We start from the raw sequence: 16226 nt of genomic DNA, 5'->3' as shown, positions 1-16226 counted from the left end.
TTTCTCGTGAACATATTTTTCAAATATTTTTTTCTCTCATGTATGTCAAATTGTTGTAATACATTTTTCTTTGAAAACTCCAAAAAAAAATAGCAATCTAAACGGGACACAAGTTTTTAGAAAATTAAAAATTAATTAAGAAAAATATATAAATCCAAGAAAGAGTATTCATTGTTAGTATTTGTATATACATGATAAATTGGGCTTAATTTATGTTTGTTAACCCAAATATCCATTAGACACTTGTTAGAAAAATCTTAATTAATAAAATTAATAAAGTAAGGAGATGTTGTTTATCGATTTTAATTATTTCAAGGATATAATCAACTAATAGCATGTAATGAGTCTTCTAACGAAGGTGTAGGAATTAGGATATAATCTAACTAATATTTTATATTATGAGCTTTTTGAGTGAAATTATTAATCAAAACGTTGTGTTGCTAAACTTGGGTTGGATTGTAGACAGTCCATTTCAACCTAAGAATTAGTCCAAATCATTGGTCAAAACTGAAAAAAAAAATGTCAAGAGTTGGTCGAATCTCGACAAGAATATAAAATCAAGAACTCAACTCAACCGGTTCAATTCGAAGCCCGTGAGGCCGATAAGAGTAGGACTAATTAAACTTGTTGATAAAAGCTCCAAAAGATTAGCCTTAATTGATTATGATTAGAGCAAGAAAAGTAAAAAAAAAAAAAAGCCACATTTGATCAAGAAGCAATTACATTAGATGAAATCCAGGATAACAACTGTATATACAAAGATTTTGGGATTCAATGGTATTACAATTCATAGTTGCTCTTAGTGGATTAATGACCATATTGAAGTTATTAAATTGAACTGTATATAATCATTCATTGACCCTACAAATATTTTACTTGATATGTTGGAAAAAGAAAGAGTGGAAAATCACATTATTGCTCTATTAGGAGAAACGGTGGGTGGCTCAATCTTAAATAATCTTGGGTTTGTTTGACCCATTGCTTGCCTGGTAGGAGGAGGACAATGGTGACAGAAATGGGATACCTTTGTTTCTTATACTTTTACTCCATAATTAAAACTTCCATTTAGGGGTGTGAGCGAGTCAAGAGGCTCGCAAGTAAATTAAAAGCTTGGTTCGAATTCGATTTGATCGAGATTGAGCTCGAGCTCGAGCTACTCGTTCTAACAAGTCGAGTTCGAGCATCAATAATAACTATTTGAGTACTTGAAGAGTTTAATCAAGTATTTATATTATATATTTTAATTATAGAATGACTATTATGGGTTCGTATTTTAATAAATTTACATGAAATAATGTTTAGTTAAAAAAGTGATGGATGCAAAATGGTAATCTGATAAATATAAAATGTAAAAAATTAAAAACAAGAAAAGAAAAACTCCAACTCGAGCTCGAGTAGTTTGGGTTTGATAAGACTTGCAATTTACTTAAGTTCAAATGAGCCGAGTTCGAGTTTCACTCCTATTAAATCAAGTCGAGTTCGAATTCAAATTTATATATTCATTGGAGTTCGAGTAGCATTAATAGTGATCGAGTTCAAACTCGAACATGGAGCTAATCGAATTCGATTTAGCTCAGATAGCATCCCTACTTCCATTTCCATATTTCCGTAGCATTCATTCCCAAGTTTCTACTAGAAGGTACATACTACTGTTTGATTGGAAGAGTTTAAACTTCCATACACTTGGGGTTTACGGCAGTTTTTGGTTTACCAATTCCATCAGGAAAAGCTTTGTCAAGTGTAACACTTGAACTAAACGTGTAACACTTGAACTAAACGTAAATGCTTTCAGATGGATGAATTGTTCAACTACGAAACTGAAAGCAAATATGCTCCCATATGAAATAAATTTTGTTTGTTAGTGCACCATCCCTATGCTTGGCCAAGCAAGAGAGACAAAACAAAAATAACTTTTCAAAGAAGTAAAACCCTTTTATTTTTTTTTTCTTTTTCATCCTTAGACCAGTTGTTTAACAAGAGTCCAATTAAGATGGATTTCAAATGTTTACTTTTTCAAAAGGGAAATTTGCCAAATTGGTCCCTAACATTTACCAAAAACACTTTTTTAGTCCTTTACATATAAAATCAGCCAAAATGATCCTTCACATTTAAATTGTGAGCCAATGTGGTCCTATTGCTCGTTTTTGCTCATTTCTCCGGCTAAAAATAGCATGCCTCTCTCACGTGGTCATATTTTTAGGGGCAAAACCGGAAATACATTTCATTACCTGTTAAAAGTAAAAGGTGTGGATAACCACCAAAATACACATTTCACCTTTGGCTCTCAAAGTTTCAAGAAACCCTAAATTGCATCCCACTGCCACGCCCTCAACTGACTCAGCCGCCTCCTCCCTCGCTATCCCTTCTCCTCTCTCCACTATCCGTCATCCCCCTCCCCCTCCTCATCGCCAGCATTTCTCCAACCTCCGGCGAGCTCTCTCCTTCGACGATGATATTGATGCGAGGGACTCGCAAGACGAGGGAGAGGATGAGGATGAGCACCAGGAGGACGAGGAGGAGCTTCTCGAGCTGGAGCCCCGAATCGGATCTTGCCGGGTCCGGGAAAATGCCGATGAGTTGTCTGTGGGAGGTGTTGAGGAGGCTCCCGCCTCCAACACTGTTGTCGGCGGCCAGGGTTTGCAAAGGATGGAGGGACACAAGTAAGCGGCTTTGGCGGGCGGCGGAGGAGCTGAGGCTTAGGGTTCCAGCTAAGGCCCAAATTGGATTCGTGGGATCGATGTTGCACAAATGTCCTGGACTTGTTAGACTCTCACTTAGAATGGAAAGGTTAGGACTTTCGGATATAAGTAAACAAGAACCAGATCTATGGATTCATCAAGCACATCACTTATACAGGAGAATTACAAAATAATTTTCGCCACCATTCGGGGATGCAATTCAGGTTTCTTGAAACTTTGAGGGCCAAAGGTGAAATGTGTATTTTGGTGGTTGTCCACACCTTTTACTTTTAACAGGTAATGAAATGTGTTTCCGGTTTTGCCCCTAAAAATATAACCACGTGAGAGAGGCGTGCTATTTTTAGCCGGAGAAATGAGCAAAAACGAGCAATAGGACCACATTGGCTCACAATTTAAATGTGAATGACCATTTTGGCTGATTTTATATGTAAAGGACTAAAAAAGTGTTTTTGGTAAATGTTAGGGACCAATTTGGCAAATTTCCCTTTTCAAAAAGTAAACAATATGGCAAGTATTTGAATGCAAGAAAGTCGAAATATGTCGATATTGTGCATGCATTTAATAAGTAGGTGTAAATTAGATGTACTAATGCTTGTCTACTGACTTCGATTAGAAAAATACATGATTCTATAATAAAAAGTTCTTCACCTCTTATGAGCATCAAAATTGTTATGGATATACTTATACCTCATAATGAAATGCAAGCCTCCCTATTAACAAGATTGTACTAGTGTTACTTCATGATAGATCATGATCATTACATAGAAAATCAACCTGTCTTATCAATGTTTGGTCAGATGAATAAGCTAAATGCCTAAGCCACCTAGAAATTCCATTCGCATGGATACTAAGATAGCTTTTACTAAATGGCGTAGTACAAACTGCAATTATGTGGGATTGCTTTTGATCTTTGTCTCTTGAGGCAGATGCTTTCATTTTACTCTGTCCGCAACAATTGGCAACCTTGGTCTGTTGTGGCCATTAGTTGAATAAGGCTGTGTAATTATTCGATTCGTTTACCAAAGGGAAAAACCAAACAAGGAGAAAAAAAAGAACAAGAAAAAAGATATGAAAGGAACTGTTTGGGGCAAGAACATCTGATTGAAAGTTTGAAACAGTCCAGAGGCCAAAACTTGCTAGCTGGCCTCTTCGGAGCATTAAAGTTTCGTGATAGACGGGTTTACCTAATCTGTGTCCAATGAACACTCGTTAAAATAAATTTCTGATGTCATATTTTCAAAATATAAAATTAATTAGAAAAAATAAATATATACAAGAAATGATGGGTAAAATTAAATAAAAAATATATATAAACGTAAGAAAGAATAATAATTATCAGTATATGCATATACATGATAGGTTAAGTGAATTTTAAGTGCATCAACGAGTATCCAACGGACACGTATTACAAAAACCCATAGTATAAACCAAAAATTTAGAGCATAACATGATAAGGATTTGGTGTATACTGGTTTTGAATGTTACGTACTATCTCTGAATGCTATACTATCTCAATCATTAGACGCCAGAGTCAGAAAACATTAATTAAAAAGGTTCTGTTCACCGGAGTTGTAGTTTTCGCAGTTGCAAGAATTTAATTTTTTTTGACACATTAAGTCACTCTTCAAATTTTCATCTTTTGGTGAAAAAGAAACAAGAAACTGGAATCATGAAATTTTTTTTTTGTGTAACGATAGACCCTACATTTATTCTATTCTATTCTATATTATGGGAGAAGAGGACCTAAAGAGATCAGAGAGAAATCGAAGGGAACTGAATCACCTACCACCCCAACGAATGCACTACACACTCGTCCGGTAGCCACTTGAAGTGGCCTGCAACATTTAGTGGCAAACCCTGCCTTCCACCCCACCTAGCCTTAAGGCTTAGCTCAGCAGTTGAATCATGAACTTATTAACACTCAATAATAATTAATAACAATTCTGATGCTTTTTTTAAAAATTTTTTTGAAAGTGAGACATTGATTTAAAGCTTTGAACCATGAATTACGTGGCAGAATGTAACTTTTTTTTTTTTGGGTGGGTCACTGCAGTTGATACTTGAAATGATATTTCAAGTCGGTGGTACTTATGCCAGAAAATGTGGTACGTTCTGCAACGAAGAAAATGACACCCCCGGAATTTGAAAATGAAAACGTGATTACAATTCTCTATCACATAAGTGTCGTATGTGGGTAACAGGATAAGGTATTCCTTATTTGTTCCTTTCTTTCTATTTCAATTATTGGACCTTCCCATCCTGCGACTCTTGATTCATTCACACGAAGGGATTAGGTTTTTCTGCTCAAGTTTCTGTCCAATTATCTAAATAGTACAAATTCAATGTCAATGAATAAAATCTTTTACACACCAATTCAATTATAGTTCACTTTTTTATACTAAAATTGTAATAATTTACATCGAAATTCTATAAGTTCAGGTAATAATTAGAAAGAATAAATTTGAACTAAGAGGCCCCATTTCCCATACAATGGATGAAGACGCTGCTATAACAGCAGCAGTGGGGCCATCTCCGTCCTAGGAAAACCACGCCTTTGTACTATGTACTTTTTCATCAATAAATTCCTCATGTTCTTAGGCCTCTATTTTTCATCGATAAATGCTTTTCATACAAAGTTTGAAATAGTACATTGGGCCAGCTAAAATATCAAAGAAAATTTAAGGAAAACACATTTTTGGTAATTAAGGATTTTGATTATAATTTGTTTTAGAACCGGTACTTTAATTGATAAAACATCCCGATTTTATTGCTTATATTCTCCCGATAATCCATACATGCTGCTAATATAATTATTACAATTGCAGAGAGATGCACCATGAAAAAAACTTTGATGCATGGGCTTTTAATATACTCTTTTCGACTAAGTGTTTTTTTACACTATTAGCGTATATATGGGTAAACGTAGGGGCATTTCTGTGCGTGTAAAACTTAAAATTCAAATAAAATTTTACACATATATCACGCATCTAAACTTGTTAAGGTTATACATCTTCAATATAAAAAATTTTATATACCCTTTCATCACTAAATTAATATTTGATTCATGCTTTTAGAACTTATTATTAGTATAATCGAGGGGTCCTCAATGTAAAATGTACAAATTATCTCCTATATTTATGTGATTTACATCTGGCATTGATGTCACACCATCATCAAATCAAATAAATTTAATGCGGACTATAAAACTACACTTTTATTAGTACAAGTACAATAATTCACAGCCAAGTGGATTAAAATGTTCGTACGTAAAAATCATATATAGTGCCAAACATTCCCCCACCCATATGGCGAGAGAGTGAAGCGAAGAGTGCACGGATTGATTTGCCATCTTAAATACATTTTTATTTCTAATGTCATGTTTCACAAAACAAGGTGATGGTTTTTTTTTTTTTTTTTTTTTTTGCACAAAACAAAACAAGATGATGATGATGATTGCTTTCCATACACATGATTACAAATGCAGACCATTTGCCACGTCCTTCATGGATAAAGATCCCAATTTCAATGGCTAAATGTCAAAACTTATAAGTCATGGATATGGGGAGATTTGGAAGCTAGCCAGTGAAAAGTCTCCCTCTTTGCATTAAACATGCTGGCTAAATAGCTGAAACCGGGTCCTATGTTTTCGAGAAGTGACGCTTATCTGCAATGGGTTTTGGTTAGAAATTAATAGACACAATGACAAATCACGTGTGTTCTTAAATAGACGTTAATTTTTTGCCCTCCTTTTGAAATCTTAAACAGCAATTTGCTTCTCGAAAGCTCAGATTATATCCTACATTTGTTCGTACCCAATGACGGAGCCAAGGGGGCAGAGGGGGGCCATGGCCCCCCCTAAGTTTTGAGAATTTTAATTCATAATATGTAAATATGTGTGTAAAATAAAATTGGTCCCCCCTAAATTTTTTCAATTTTAGTTTATATTATGAGAGTTGATATATATATATATATATATATATATATATATATATATATGAATTAGTCATCTTTGAATGGAATTTCAATTTTGGCCCCCCCAAAAAAAAAATCCTGGCTCCGTCACTGTTCGTACCTAATATTTGAATTTGAACAAAAACATTTTCTTTGATACGTGAATGAAAAGGTAGGTAGATTTACACACTCCATAAAACTCTTTCTTTGGAGGATAAGGACTTAATTAATACCATTTTTTCCCATCAAATGATGGTTGTTTTGGTAGTTACATACTGCTTATAGGCAATTATTTTATCAAGATTTGTTTTAGATAGTTATGGTTAAAAATAATTATAAGCAGTTATATTAGCAATTCATCAGTATATAGTAAAGTAATAAGTGATTTTCGCAATTCATGTATAAGAAATAAGTGATTTTCATAAAAGTAAAATTGAAAGTATATAAAGTGACAACAAATATTTATTCCAAACCTCCATGCTCCCATTATTCTATTCCCTCCGCCCCACTTTGATAGTTCTAGTTCTTTTTTCACACAGTTTAATAAAAAGTAGTTAATTTTGTTGGAACAATCAATTTAGGTAGCTATTTTCCTAAAATACCCTCATATTAATTAGAATACAATTTTATGGGAACTTGAATTGATGGTAAAAAAAGAATCAACTCTCATTAGATTTTTTTTTTTTTTTTTTTTGTCAAACATCAACTCTCATTAGATGGGGTAGGTTTATAGTAACAACAACGTATATTGAATAAGGGTATTTTGGAAAAATTAAAATACAACTACATTCTTCAATTGGAAAGTGGATCATAATTTGGGACAGACGAAAAAGAAAAACTGGACTATCAAAGTGGGACGGAGGGAGTATATAATATAGGCATCTAGCAATTTGAACACCTAGACAACTGCTTTAATTAGCCGGGCTTCAGATGAAATCATAAAAGAGCTTTATTGCGATTGTGTGTTTTTGCTATTACCATAAAAGCACAAAAGACAAGATTAGCATACTGTTATTGATGAGGCTCATATTGCGCACTAATTCCTTAATATTTTACATTGTACAAAAGTTTTATTGACAGCGTCAGGGTACTTTTTAAGACATCTAGACTATTCGTTAAAACATCTAAATTATATTTAAATTATTATGTGAATATACACATTCATATATTTTATTCCCGTATTTAGATGATTTTTTAAATTAGTTTCACTTTTACCAAAAAATAAACAAGTTAAAACTATCTTAACGAGTGTTGTCGGAGTACTCGTTAGCCAAATCTATAGTATAATGATCATAGAAATAGACATTTGTTTTGGATCCAAATGATTAATCTGTGATTCAAGAGTGTTCTAACATAAAGAAATATAATGATGCATGATAAATTACCTTCATTGAACAAATTTTCTATACGTTACTTGTCTATTATCTACACTAATCCTGTTAAGGATCAGAACAGACAAAAAGGAAGATTAAGAGAACCTTAAATTTTGTAAGGAAAATTACAGCTAAATCACAAAAACTTGGTCTTAACAACCCTTCCCCTACCCCCCAAAAATAAAAAATAAAAGGATAATGTCGATTAAGATTCCTAACCCAATCACATTAATTAATTTTGCCTAGCATTTGGTGCAATAGTAGTAGTAAAATTAGATAAACGTTACATCGAATTAATTGAAAATGCCTTGGAAATTAGGTTGTCTTTTGCGTTAAATTTATCTTATGAATGGGATGGACCGAAGGACAGCTCCCTAAAATTAAAATAGAAAAGAAATTTGAACGACATGGACCACGTATTTTGTGCACATTTCGCACGTAATTTAAGTGGACCTTACTTTAACTTTGGGAGTTTTAATGGATTACCAGAAATAAAGAAACTTCTAACTGGTACTGTTATTGATATAGTTTAATGATAATTCATATTGATATAGTTTAATCGCAATACTTCTTGTCAAATAATATACTGAGCGTGTTTGAATAGTCTATTATTTGCTTGTATAATAAATACATATGTTTTTAAATCATTTTTTCATCTCATTCACATTGTGAATGCAAAATTTGAAATCTTGATACATGCTTAGTGTTGACATGGAAAACACCAAAATCCAAGTTATGCTTATTAAGCAAATAATTTTTTTTTTAATGAGTGGCGAGTGGACGATGGTTAGCATATACCTATTTCATACTTTGACTATCATGTAAATATATATACTTACAATTATTACCACTAGTGTTAAAAGGCACATCCAATAAGTGTGCAATTTAGAAATAATTAAAATAAATTTATTTTATATGAAATTTATTTTTCACATATATAAATACAATTTATATGAATTAATTAAAGAACTTTGATTTATAAGGTTATACTAATTTGATAGTTGCAATACTTAAGCTAGTTGGTAAAACGTGATTAGGTAATTAAGGCAAAAATTAGTTTCTATAAGGATACAATTGAAAGTTCAAAAAATGATAAAAAAACAAAATTTAAACCAACTGCCACCCCTCTAAGTCTATGTATTGTATAGATATTTTGCATCCATATATTATGTTTACTCAACTTTATTTTTTCAAAGTATTAACACATGAACTCCATCTCAACGAGTGTCTAGTGAACATTTGTTAGAGAGATTCATTATGAAATTATATGAAACATGAGAACAAATTATTGTAGTTTCAAAAATTAAGAAGGTAAGTTAATTGTGTAATTTCTTACAGACTTCATGGCCAGTGCGTAATTACGCTCAAGAGAATATCCCTTTGGAGATGAGTAATATTCTTGGGTAATCCTTTTCCTAAGGTACATGATAAATTGAAAAGCATGAAACAAAATCAGCTTGTCATTTTTTCAGTACACTCCTTGTCGCCTTCATGACTCATTTCTGAAGGGAAATATATATTATTGTCCTGTGCTTGCAAACACATGGAAAAAAAAAAAATCGATTGGGCCAAGTGCAAAATCCTTTGACATGCATAACTAGGGCCTTTGGCGGCCCCCACCCCCTCTTTTTCTATAATCTTGTACCCCATAAAAAAGAAAAAAGAATTAAGAAGTTTGATCCATTCCATCAGTCATGGACCAGTAGTAGTCAGTTACTACACTTGGCTCTGTTCCCACCACAGATAGCAGCCGGAGATGATTATGTTCCATTGATCTTTGACTTTAGTGAATTAAAAAAGAGTTAAAAATAAAAATGTCTCCGGTAATATATATAATACACAAAAAAATTTCATAATTTCAAAATATATAAAACGATACTTTATATTTTGAACTAAATTGTAAACTAACAGAATTTCTTAAAGTTAAAATGACGGTCTCGACTGTTAAACTTACCTGATTCCGTTAAATTTATCATTAAGTTTACTGAATTCCGTTAAATTTTTCGTTAAATTTATCGAATTTCGTTAAATTTAACGAATGTTGTTAGTTTATAATTTAATTCAAAATATGAGGTATCATTTTGTATGTTTTGAAATCACGGGAGATTTTTCTATGTATTAGATATATTACAGGTGACTTTTTATTTTTAACCCATTAAAAAATCATATGGAAGTATCAGGAGAAAATTAATAATCTTAGTAATTAAAAATCTTGAGCCATTTAAAGCAGCTGTGGATTTATTTATCCTAACTAGTTTCTTGACTTGTACTTGGAGGCGGCCAAGAGTTACCCTGGAAAGAAAACTTTTTAAGTTGATTTGATCAAAGATTCATTCGAAAAGATGGTGATAAGTTTTTTCCTTCTTAAAGGGCGGCCAAATTTTTGTTGATTTTCTTGGGGAGCGAGCAAAGTTTGTCATAATCTTCAATTGATTTGAACCCATCAATCAAGAAAACGGAGGAGTTTAACAGATTGGACCATGACCGCAAAGATTTTTCTGGTGCCATCATTGCATCATCTATCCAAGTTTGTCAACAGCATGCCAGGTCCATTTTTTATATGTTCAGTGAGTGCAACTTTTGAATGTTTTGTGTAACTTCTACTTCCACTTCTCCGTTTTTTTCCTTGATAGATCATGGAAGTATGATTACCATTTTGACAAAAGCACACCCTTGTTCCCGTCGTAGTTGTAATTAGCATGGCCCAAGCCCTCCATATTCAACCAAACCACCACTCGTCGAACTCCCTGGTAAAAAGTAAAAACAGCAGACGACTGCCTCGCCTAACTTCTTCCACTTGCTCTATACAGAACAAGGCAATCTTGGGACAGATAACATCCCAAAGAGCTCAGCAAAGCAGGTTGGCTGCACTGGTGGAAGATATCTAAAGCATGAAGGGGTTGTTTCAAGTGTGCTCCTTTTGTTTAATTAGGCAATAGAATTAGTTCTTATGTTTTAGACATGTGTCAAGAGGAGAAATGGATAAATCTTTAACGGTTTTGAACACGTCTTGTATAGTTTTAATCGAGCCTTTGCTAGTACGTTTCTTGTGTAATTTTGACTAAATCTTTGCTCGTTACAATAAAATTTTTATAATCAATGCAGATAATCTAATGTTTCCAAAAAAAAAAAATGTAATTCCTATTCTCCCATCCTGAGGAACCATATCCACCCCCCTTTGCTATTGCACATGTAATCTCTAAATAGCTATTCCAAACCATCATGGGAAAGGTCCCAAACAAGAATGGAGCCAGGATGGGGATTGGGAGGGGCCACCGCCTCCAAATTTTGAAAATTCATGTTTTGTCCCTTGCAAAATTTTTGAGAATTTTTTTTTTCAAAGTTTTCTTTATATATTTAGATATTCGCTCCCCCAAGTTTTAGAAAGTCATTCTTTCTCTTCTTAAAAGTTTGAGAATATTTATAATTTCCTGTATATATAAAGCTATAATTCCTCACAACTTTTTAAAAAGCTTTAATATGGACTCCAGAGTTTACATGCGTATGCATTTCGCCGTCTCAAATTAAATTTTCTAATTTCGTCAATGGTCTCAAGTAACATAACAAAACAAGATAAATCTCAAATTAACAAAAATCAGTCAGCATATTAGAATGGATGAAACAAACACATTAATCAATGGCAACAAGATTAAAACCAAAAATTAGAAGAGATTTAATCTTGCTTCATTTCCCTCAAGTCATCCGTTTGAACCATCACATACCTAGTATCGCCATCTTCCTTAACATCTCAATACTAGCATCACCATTATCTGCCTTATCATCACCTCTCACTACTCCATCAAAATCGGTCCAAGATATAGTCAAACAATTACTTATTTTGTGAGGGAAAAAAACTGAAGAGGAAGTCTTAAGTTATCACCTCAAGCCCCTCTAAATTGCTAAGTGGGAAAGAGAAAAGGTATCATGGAAGCAGTAATAATGAGCCTCGAGGAAATGGGTACAGAATGAGATGCTGGAGAAAAGGTTTTCCCTTTCTTTTTTAGTTCTTTTTTTTTTTTTCCCATGCAAATAAATTCTGCTGGTTAACTCCGTCTATCCGCCTTCCGTGACAAGCGGTATTCATTATTTGGTCAAACCTCGGAGTTTGATTCATAATTTAGCTAAATCTCAAGGGAAGAAAATGTAATTAAATCCTAAATTTCTTTTTCTTCTCATTTTAAAACGAGTGATTGACTTGGAAATCCTAGACAGTTTATTAACTATTAAGAATTGAAGCCGCAGAAGTAATTACGGTTAAAGAACTTCGATTGCCTAATTACCTTGGAATCCGGGGTTAATGCATCATTTTCTACTTATCCAAGTGGAAATTTACCGTTGAAAATTCTGCAGTAGCCGCCAACCCGACGTGGGGATCAGCTTAAAGATGTGTATTCTTGTCAACATTGCCAAACCTGAAGAATTTTCTGTTGCAGACTAGCACAAAAGTACTTACTGCTTTTGTTAAACATTGTTGAGCTATTCATTTAAAAAAAAAAAAAGCTTATTAATTAAGTGAAAGAGTGCCCTGCGGGTAGTTTGACCGGTTCCGTAGGCTGATAGTTATTAACAGGTCCCGTAATCGATCTCCGTATGCTATCTTACTGTGTATTCTTGGGGCAAGACTCTACATAGTCTTAGAGAATTAGTCTAGTCGAAATGTTGGGGTACTTCTAAGTGAAAAAAAAAAAAATTAAATGAAAGAGTAGATAGGTAACTAGTTCATAAATGAATGAATATATTCTCTAGATTTCCCACAAATATTAAGGCGATCTTAAGTCACCTAAAAAGAAAAGGCTACTGGGGCTTTAAAAGAATAAAGCTACATGGGCAACCTATAAATCTTCATGCTTAAAAGATATAATTTGATGAAGAGTTTTATAATGATATTAATTAAGTATAGTTATTACGCAAATGGCATAAAATTAACTACCGTGGAGAGTTCTCTTAATACACGCTAACACCGCATTAAAAGAATTAAACGATCATTTACTGAAAGGTAAAGATACTAGTATTAATTAAAAAAATACGAGTTTTCCTTTTTAGAAAAAAAAAAAAAGAATTGGGCTAAGGCCAGAAGATTAAGCCCGGGAAAGTGTGGGCTGACCCGTGAAAAGCCTACGTGGTTTTCTATTGCGCACTCCATTCCAAGGAGGCCTTTGGTGTCCTCTTTAATTCCTGATGGCGGTTTGGAAACTACGGCCCTTCCTCCGTAATTTGCATATCTGTATTAAAAAAAATCGGACAACAAATTCAAAAATTTAGTGGAAGCCCAAGTAACATTTAGCAGCTAAAACTAAACTGAGATGCTTACCTTAGTGTCATTTGATCCTGGTGCTGCCTTTTGCTTTGGCATCAATCATCTGGGGAGAAGGTGATTAAACTCTGAATTATTGTGAAAAAAAAAAAACTCAGCTCTCCCCTTCTACTTCTACCTGATGAATTTAAGAAAGAACCAGAATTATTAATGTTTGATTTACTAACACAAACTGGTTCAGTTGGTAAGGATGAGCCATTTCTCTACAAAAAAACGTCTTGTGTTTGAATTCTATTGTTAATGTAAGAACTGTGTTTGTGAAATGACCTGTAGTTTATAGTCTCGAAAGCATACTCCCTGACTCGTAATAGTGATCGGAACTGAATTCTTAAAGAAGCTTATACCCAAAAAAAAAAGAAAAAGAGAAAAGAGTAACATGTACTATTGCGTAAAGTGTGAAAAATAATTCTCAACCTCCAAAAATTTCTTATTATCAATATAATGTCCTAAAAGGTTTATTGCAACAATCCTCCTTGTAAACTTCCGATCTATACCACTTTGATAAAATGCCCCTAATTGCACCCAAATCAGTAGCTGTAAAAGAAGTCCGGCAAAGATTCCTATGCAATTCAAATTTTTCGGGTAGCATTCATCAAATCTCATATTCCTTTTAAGAAATATTTCACTGCATATTTCACTGCATAACTCACCTTATTGAACAGGTAAAGATTTCTTGTGCAAAATGTACTTGGAAATCTCAACACCATGACATAATATTATGCTTTCTGTCGATCTTGCTCATGAGAAAAAACGATGAAGATAATCGAATGCAACAGTTGTTGAAGCGACTCATTAGAATTTTTAAATTATGTTTCTAAGCAACCAATAACTATAGATAACTACCAAAAATTCATCCATCTATACATTTTAACTTCATTAACAAATTGATTCTTAAAGTTTAATAGTATCAAATTTTATAAACTGTACGCACATAAGATGGTACTTTGATCACTTGTCTCGAGAACGGCAAGTATAGTTGGTCTTAAGTGCAATTGATACAGTTATTGTGCTGTTTTTATGATCTGGTATACGTTTACATAACTTTATTTTATTTTATGATTTGGTGTATGTTCATATAACTTTATTATATTTTACAATTTGATGCATGCCCACATAACTTTTATTGTATTTCATGAAATATAACAAAATTATGTAAGTGTATATCAAATTATGAAAAAAAATACAATAGCCGTTTCAACCTCATTTAAGGCCAACCCTACCTCTCCCGAATCCTTTTGTTTCTAGTTAATGGCGAATAAATGGATATTATTACAAGCCGAAGTCGAGGAAAAATTCGTGCTCGTGTCAGAGCCTGTTCCATCCAGGCTTCATATATGATGGCCCAAGCTTGACCTTTTTAGTTCATTGGGCACTTGGCTTAATACGACTTAACCAGAATTCAAATGTGTCACAAATTTTTATTATTTAAAGTATAATGTTTTACTCCTTCAAAGAAGAAAAAGACGTTTTACTAAAATTTTAAGATTTTGGTTAAAAAAAAATCAAAATCTTATATAATCAATATAAGATTATTTTAGTTAGTATCACAAAATAATAAGTAAAACATCTTTATTACTTTGTATAACAAGAAAGGCCCCTTGATATAATAATCAAGCATATGCATAAAATATCTTTGTTACTTTGTATTGTCACGTTTGGTGCAAACACTCTGACAGGTAAATGTGTGGATGAACATAGATCTAAAGAAGTCAGGAAAATTGTCCTCAACAGTGGCTAGGGGTCCATCAACAAGACTGTTCTTGTTATAGGGTTAGATTTATTCAAGGAGAGCTACACATTGATAGTTAAAAATGGTCCTGTAACTTAGATTCTGGCAGCTTAATTGAGGGACCCTTTCAAGTTAGGAGAAGAGCTCATGCTTGTTAAAGACTGTTTTGGGCTTAAACCAGACTTGGGATTTTCAAAATATATCCTTCCCTCTCCCTCCCTTCATTGTGCATAGAATTAAAGCGATTCCTAGGCAATGATTCCCCGGATGTCATCACTTGGGCTGCTTCTAGTACTGCTGCTTTCTGCTCTAAAGAAGCCAAGTTTTTTCTTGCCGTAAGTGCTTCCTCATCAATTGTGCCTAAAGCTGATGTTAAGTGGGTTTGGAAGCTGAACATTTCATCAAAAGTCAGCATTTCCTGCTACAGCTCTTCTTCACCACAGGATTATCATCCATATCCATGAGGCTAGTTGTCCCTTCTGCAGCCATCACAGAAGGAAAATGCGGAGCATGTGGTTAGGAAGTGCCCCAAAGCTTTTGCGTTTGTGGGCTGCTCTTTCTTTTCCCATAAATCATCCTCAACTTTCCAATCTTCATTTTCAAGAGTGGCTTAGATTAGGTAGTACTTCATTTTCAACTCTGCTGATCACAAATCAATCCCCTGGACCGCTTTTGTCCCTATTGTTTGCTGGAGTCTCTGGTTTGATAGCCCCTATTGTCTTGTTCAACCAGATTCCCCAGTTCCTTAAAAGCTACTTGTTAAGAGGATATTAGAAGAGTTTGCTTTCCTCGGTTGATTGTGACAAACCCTGTTTAATTAATGCATTTCATTATTCTACCAGAAAAAAAGGGCAAATTGTTACGTACACAAAAGCTTTGAATACGACGGTTGGTTTTCAAGGACTTGGCTTATCTTTAGTAGATTTTCTCTCCATTTCTTACATCATCTAAATGCATGACACGAATTATTATTTATTAACAAAGATAAGAATTAGCTAAATTAAAATAATCATGTTCCTTTTTAATAATAGAAAACACGTCATATATATTTAGATGTGTACTACGAAAAATAGAGAGAAAATCCACTGCAGAGGAGTCAAATCCGATTATTTCCTCCTGATAACCATTCAAATATATTTTGACAAAAAAAAAAAAAAAAA

Source organism: Coffea arabica, chromosome 5e (genome assembly GCF_036785885.1).
Source record: "Coffea arabica cultivar ET-39 chromosome 5e, Coffea Arabica ET-39 HiFi, whole genome shotgun sequence".
In the NCBI taxonomy this organism is placed as follows: Eukaryota; Viridiplantae; Streptophyta; class Magnoliopsida; order Gentianales; family Rubiaceae; genus Coffea; species Coffea arabica.
This window is presented reverse-complemented; position numbering follows the sequence as displayed.